Genomic DNA, 7188 nt, shown 5'->3' on the forward strand with positions numbered 1-7188 from the left:
GTTTTCCAAAAAAAGCATGTCTCTCAAATGTGTTTGCTGTAACGTGGTGCCAAAGATCCACATTTCACGTACTTTAAACTACCTTAACTCAGACATCACTCTGAAACATACTACCAAAATGTTAATTGAGAAAAGCTGAAAATAAGTTTTTTATAGTTAGTTTACTCAGTATCTTTATCACATGCTAGAAGAAAGTTTGGATGAGAAAACACTGAAGAGGTAATTTTTTTAAATCCAGATTTCACAAACTCATGGTGCAAAATGGGTCCCACAGCTTCCTCTAGTAATAAATGCTTTCCACTGCTTGCTGGCTGCCTGTGAAAATTTGAAGTTTTCTCAAATGCTTCTAGAAAACTAGTCGTATCCACCCATGCTGTTCTGCTGACCACTATAGCCAGCCCCATAACAGCCACTGACTGACTGGCCCTCAAGGCCAGTATAAGTGGACTGGGTCAACACTCCCATGCCCTGCATCATTTGGCTACTGTAAGCCCCATTGCTAGCCCCTGTGGTTGAATTTAAGAAGAGCTCTATGTATCTGTGCTACATGTTGGCTCTGTCTTTTGACATGGCGGTCACAGCTTCTTCATGAGTGGCAAACTCAACATCTGCTTCTCCGGTCACTTCCATCCGGGCCAATCTCAATATGCACTCTCACAGGGTTGAGTGGAGAGAAGAAGTTATAAATATCATTCTCAGTCACTTTGTATGGAAGCCCCCTCATGTGGACACAGTGTCCAGTTGTGCTCTGAACAGCAAACTCGCTGTCTCCATATCTGTGATCATACATTCCTGACAGACAGTAACTGAGATCTCTTCCAAATAAATCAGTGGTGAAACCATAGCTGTCACTGAGGCCACTACACTCCTCATAGCCCCCATAACCTGTGCTATAAGCCCCGGACCTCATTCTGTCAAAGCCTGCTTGTTTGACAATGCCAATGTATCTCCGGGCAGTACCAGGCCTGTCATAGGGGCCTGGTCGCTGCACAGACATGAACTTTAGAGGGGGATCAGAGTATGATCTCACTTCTTCCTGACTGCTCTTGAACACTTCTATATACCTGTGCCTATTCTTTCCTTGTGCTTCCCTAGAGCCTTCTCAGCTAATTCCTGTGAAGCAAATTGCACAAAGGCTTCCCCTGTAATCTTGCCCTCAGGGTCCACTGGCAAAGTGATCCCATTCGGCATGATTTCTAACCCTGAGAAGAACTGAACAATTTCTTCTTTTGTGCATCCAAATGAGAGTCCTCGAAGGCGCACAAAGCCATCATTGGCAGTGTCGGCACTATTTGGACCGCTGTGCTTCAACACCCAATCCATTTCAGTTCTGTGTGACTTGAATACCTCAATATAGCGGTGCCCCATGCTTTCTCTGTCTTTCTTCAGGGCCATTTTTACATCATCTTCTGATTCAAGTTCAACAAAAGCTTCACCACTCTGCCTGCCTTCTCGAGTATAGATGAAATGAACACCTGCCACGCCATCATGAATTTTGCATTCAGACAGGAAATTCTGCACATCTTCAATAGAACAAGACCACGGCAAGCCGCGGAGCTTGACCACAAACCCTTCACCTCCCTCAGGACCTAGCATCATGGAAGACTTGACAGGTCAAGGGTCAAATCTGCTTACTGAGGGCTTTTTAGATGATACTAGAAGTCCAATCTCGTGATGTTCTGGCAGTTATTAGTTATCCCTGGTAATCACAAGAGTTCTCTTTCAGAGAATAGCAAGACACCACCACCCATTTGGCTTGATGTACATAATTATGGCAGAAGTGGCTCCATAACCCTGAGCCGCGGCCGCTCCGCCCCGTGGCGCAAGGCCTTCCGCACCCTCGGCACTGCGTGCCCTCCTCAGCCCTTCCCGCCAGCCCCCCCCGTATTCTTGGCATAGATTCCATGTAATTCCATGTAAAAGAACAAAAAGTTTGTCTTGTCTTCAACCATGTTTCTCTCTAGAAGCAAATATAATGACATTTCATCACATATACTTAAGGGGATGTTGTCAGGAAAGTCCAGTCCACAGAAAAAGTCATGCTGAGAAAGGTAGAGGATCCAAAGAAAACTTTCAACAACACGGATTGACTGTAAAAATGACTATAAAAATATAGCATGAAAATGGTGCAGGATTTAGCAATTTTCCAATTTGTTGTTCATAAGGTGGCTATGAGTCCAGGAACATTTTGTGTCCCTAATTCATGTCAGAACCCCAGCGCGTTGCACACCGAAGAAAGCTGAGACCACCATCTTTTCTCCCCTTTAAATACCCAATTCTCCCAGGATCCCGTCAACTTTGTAAACAGCCAGCCAACCTAGGCCAGAAGGTACATTCAGGTCCAAATCTTTAGCCCTCGGGTCAAATAAACAACACTAGCATGCCAGATCTAAAGGAGACATAGTCCTCACCTTGGAAATTATTGTATTGTGAAAGCCATGTGGTACAAAAGGAAGATTAGCCACTATGCCCTGAAACAACAGTCCTGAGGTAGGAGCTCAGGGGCAAAAACCTTTCCCAGTGTTGCTTGAGACAAAAACCCTTCCCTGAAGCTGATACATGATATTTGGACTTAAATCCTTCTAAACATGAGATAGAAATCAGCATGAGAGACCAGCAACATTGTGAGGTGAAAGACATCATATCAAAGGTTTGCTGGGGTGGGAGGGAGGTGCTGAATGGGGTAGAAGGGAGTGCAAACAATGCTAATATTTTGAGAAAGGGGAGGGATGAGACACACATGCACGGAGAGGGGCACTGCATGTAGGATTATCTCAGTAAGGGGAAATGTCTTTTATTTGTCCCTTTTACTATAATGCTTGTCTACCAGATGTTGTTCCAAAGCTAAACATCCAGACAAAGACAGACTAGGAAGAAGTAAGGATTGGCAATCCACATCATCATGATGTTTAGCAGTAGATTAGGTGAACTTCCAAAGTATAATAGGCCTTCCGTAACCTTATGTACAACAGAGCACACATAGAGTAGAATAACAGTTATGGCAACTGAGACTGAGCCCTCAAATGTGGAAACACAAAAGAAGAGGAACACTTGTAAGTAGAAACTAATGACTAGAACATGGAATGTGAGAAGCATGATGTAGGGAAGCTGGACATCTTTAAAAACAAAATGGAATGAATAAATATTGACATAAAAAGTATTGGCAAAATGAGATGGATTGGCATGAGAAATTTTAAAGCAGGCAATAAATTATAGGATCTACTATGCTAGAGATCAAAAGGTGAGAAAAATGGGGTCGCTTTTATAGTTAAAATGATGATTTCTAGATCTCTTGGAGAGTTGGACAATGACTAGAGATGATAGAAAGAGAATCTATTCCTTTGAGCTGTGGTGCTGAAGAAGAGTGTTGAATAAACCATAGACTGCTAAGAGAACAAACAAGTTAGCCCTAGAGAGGGTGAAGCCAGGCTGCTCCTTGAAGGCCAGGATTCTGAAGCTTCATCTGACATACTTTGGACATGTTGCAAGGTGGGATCAGTCCTTGGAGAGGAACATCATGCTTGGGAGGGTGGAGGGACAGCACAGGAGAGGGAAGACCCTTCATGCAGTGAATTGATTCAGTGACTGGGGTAATGGGGATAAGTGTGTTAGAAAAATGAGTCTAGCATAGGATAGAGCAGGGTTTAGGGCTGTTTTACGTAGGGTTGCTATGAGTCACAAGCAACTCCATGGCACATAACAACAACTACAATAGATTCAAATATGGCATCCACTGTGATGAAGGGACAGGATCTGACTGCATTATTCTGGTGCATGTAAGGTCTATGTGAGTTGGACCCCAGTCAATGTCACCTAAAAACAGCAGGAATTGTTGTTGATTATATCACGACTGATTGCACGCTTAGTGGTAATGAATTGTGCTGCCAACCACAAACACTAGGTTCAAAGCCACAAGCTGCTCTGCAAGAGAATCTCCCTCTGTGTGATTACTGCCTCTGAAAACCTGCTTGAGGGTCATAACATGTACTGACATAACAGTACATGACAACAACAATCTTGAGTCTATCCATCTGAATTTAAATCTCAGTTTAAGAATAAGTCTGAGATTGCAGATCAGCTTCTCAATAATAAGCCACCAAAATTCACTATCACTATATGCAAACACTCTGATAGTATACATAGAAAACCTCAATGACTTAACTATAAAACTATTAGAATAAGTTGAGTAATTCAATAGATCGACTGGATAAAAAAAAATAAATATACACTTTGGGATTTCTTTTCAACGAGAAAGAAAACAAGGAAAAGGAATCCAAGAATGCAATACTGAGAAAAGTTCTTAATGAAAAAATAAATAGAATACTGTTGTTGTTATATACAGTCAAGTCCACTCTGACTCATATTGACCCTACAATAACTCTGAAATTTACATAATTCTAAGCCTATTTCACCATCTCTGACACACCTACATCCATTGCCCTAGTTAGTGTTAATCCATATCCTTCAGGGTCTTCCTCTCTTGCACTGTCCTTCCATATTTCTAATCCTGATGCCCTTCTCCAAGGACTGATTCCTACTGGCAACATGTCCAAAGTATGTCAGCCAGAGCTTCAAAATTTTTGCTCTAAGGAGCAACTTAGCTTCAGGTTCTCTAGGACAGACCTGTTTGTTTTCATGGCCATCGTGGTAAGTTCACTACTCTTCTCCAGCACCATAACTAAAAGAAATTGATTATTCTTAATCTTCTTATTATTTTGAATTTTTCTTTTATATCGATGTGCATATGAAATTAGTATACATTTTGTTTCACACTATCTTATATTGAAATTATGTTTCATACAATCATTCCAATTTATTATGTCTCGTAAAAGCAATCACTATTAAACTATATCCAGTATTACTTCATATTTTCAGATCCCTGCTGGATCTTTGCCATTCCCTTCGACCTCTCCCTCCACCACCAAATTGTCTGACCCTGTGATTTACCCCATGTCCCTCCTCACCTCTTTGTTTCTACCCTTTTCCTCCTTTAACTTTCCTACACGTTTTACTAGTTATCCTTCTGTTTTCACAATAATGATCTTATGTAATATTTGTCCTTATAGACTGAGTTACTTCATTCAGCATAATGTTCTCCAGTATCTCCCAAGTTATTTAAGTTGTTGTTGTTGTTATGTGCCACCGAGTCACCTGTGACTCTTAGCAACCCTATACACAACAGTCATAAACCCTACTCTATTCTGTGCCAAATCTTATTGTATCTGACACACCTATCCTCATTAACCTAGTCACTGAATTAATCCATCTCATCGAGTGTCTTCCTCTTTTGCACTGTCCCTCCAAACTGTCAAGCATGACATCCCTCTCCAAGGACCAGACCCTCCTTGCAACATGTTCACAGTAGGTCAGATGAAGCTTCAGAATCCATGCCTGTGAGGAGCAGTCTGGTTTCACCCTATCTAAGATGAACATGTTTGTTCTCCTAGCAGTCCATGGTGTATTCAATACTCTTTTTCAGCACCACAGCTCAAAGACATCAATTCTCTTTCTAATATCCCTAGTCATTATCCATCTTTCTGAAGCACATCAAGTAATTGTAAAGACTAAAGTTTGAATCAGGTGCACCTTAGTCACCAGAATGACATCGCTGCTTTTCAGTACTTTGGAGAAGTCTCTGACAACAGACTTTCCCAATATAATTTTTCTTTTAAATTTCTGACTGCTGGTGCAAGGAGTGTTGATTGTGGAGCCAACCAAACTAAAGCTGTTTACAATCTCAATTACTTAACCATCCATTATGATTCTGCCAATCAGCTCAGTGGTGATAATTGTCTTTTTGATATTGAGCTTCAAACCATATTGAAGGCTGCAATCCTTGACCTTCTGCAGCAAACGCTTCAGGTCCTTCTCAGTTTTAGCAAGCGAGTTTGTGTCATTTGAATAATGCAGATTTTCACAGTCTTCCACCAATCCTGATGTCACATTTCTCCTCATAGAGCCCAGCCTCCTCTGTTCTGCATATAGATTGAAAAGGTATGAAGATAGGACACATTCCTGAATTATACCCTTCTCAATTTTGAACCATGCTGTGCTGTCTTGCTCTGTTTTTATGACTGCCTCCTGGTCCAAGTATAGGTTTCACATAAGCACAATCAAGTGTTCTGGGATTCCCATTCTTCTCAGAGTCAGCGATAGTTTATTGTGATCCACACAGTCAAATGTCTTTGCATACTCAGGGCAACACAGATAGACATTCATTACAAATACAGAAGAGGAAGAAAAGACCAAGATGGATGTCTGAAGAGTCTCTGAAATGACTCTGAATATTGCACGAGAGTACCAAGACACCAAAGCAAAGAGAAGAAATCAAGATATTAAGGAGCTGAACAAAAGATTTCAAAGAGCAATGCAGAAAGACAAAGTAATGTATTATAATGAACTGTACAAAGAGTTGGAGTCAGAAAATCAAAGGGGCCGAACTCACTCTGAGTTTCTTCAGGTGAAAAACTTAAGAACACATTCAAGCCTTGAACTGCAATACTTGAGGGTGCTTTGGGTAGAATGATCCAGGAAGCATTAAAATGAGATGGAAAGAATATACAGATTAATTGTACTGACCAGAATTGGTGGACACAGAAGAATGTCATGAAACAATGTATGAGTAAAAGTCTGTGGTGATGAAGAAGTTCAAGCTGCTCTGAAAAGAATGGCAAAAAAATCAAGGCCCCAGGAATTGATGGCATAACAATTGACATATTTCAACCAACAGAAACTGCCCTGCATGTGTTCACCAAGTTGTGCCAAGAAATCTGGAGGACAACTGCATGGCCAATAGACTGGAAGAGATTTATATTTGTTTATATCCCAAAGAAGAGTGACCCGATAGAGTGCAGAAATTATCAAACAATATCATTGATATCACGTGCAAGCAGCATTCTGCTGAAGACTATCCAAAAAAGACTGGAACAGCATATCAAAGAGAAATGCCTGAAGTGCAGGCTGGGTTTAGAAGAAGCCATGGTACTAGATATATTACAGCTAACGGTAGATGTATCTTGCCTAAAATCAGGGAGTTATGTAGTATTTTTCTAAATTTTTAATTCCGAGTGTTGTGTAGTATTCCATAGTGTGAATGTACCACACTTAATTTGTTTAATTGTGGTAGGACATTTGGGCTGTTTCCATGTTCTTAAAACTGGATAACACTGCTATGAACATTAATGTACA

At 41.0% G+C, this 7188-nt stretch overlaps 1 pseudogene; it reads right to left on the reverse strand.

Annotated features, from left to right (window-relative positions):
• Positions 1-354: 354 nt before the first annotated feature.
• Positions 355-1599, reverse strand: LOC102870790 (annotated as a pseudogene).
• Positions 1600-7188: the final 5589 nt, after the last annotated feature.

The sequence above is a fragment of the Elephantulus edwardii genome, unplaced genomic scaffold (assembly GCF_000299155.1).
Source record: "Elephantulus edwardii isolate Elephantulus edwardi_28Jun2011 unplaced genomic scaffold, EleEdw1.0 scaffold00058, whole genome shotgun sequence".
In the NCBI taxonomy this organism is placed as follows: Eukaryota; Metazoa; Chordata; class Mammalia; order Macroscelidea; family Macroscelididae; genus Elephantulus; species Elephantulus edwardii.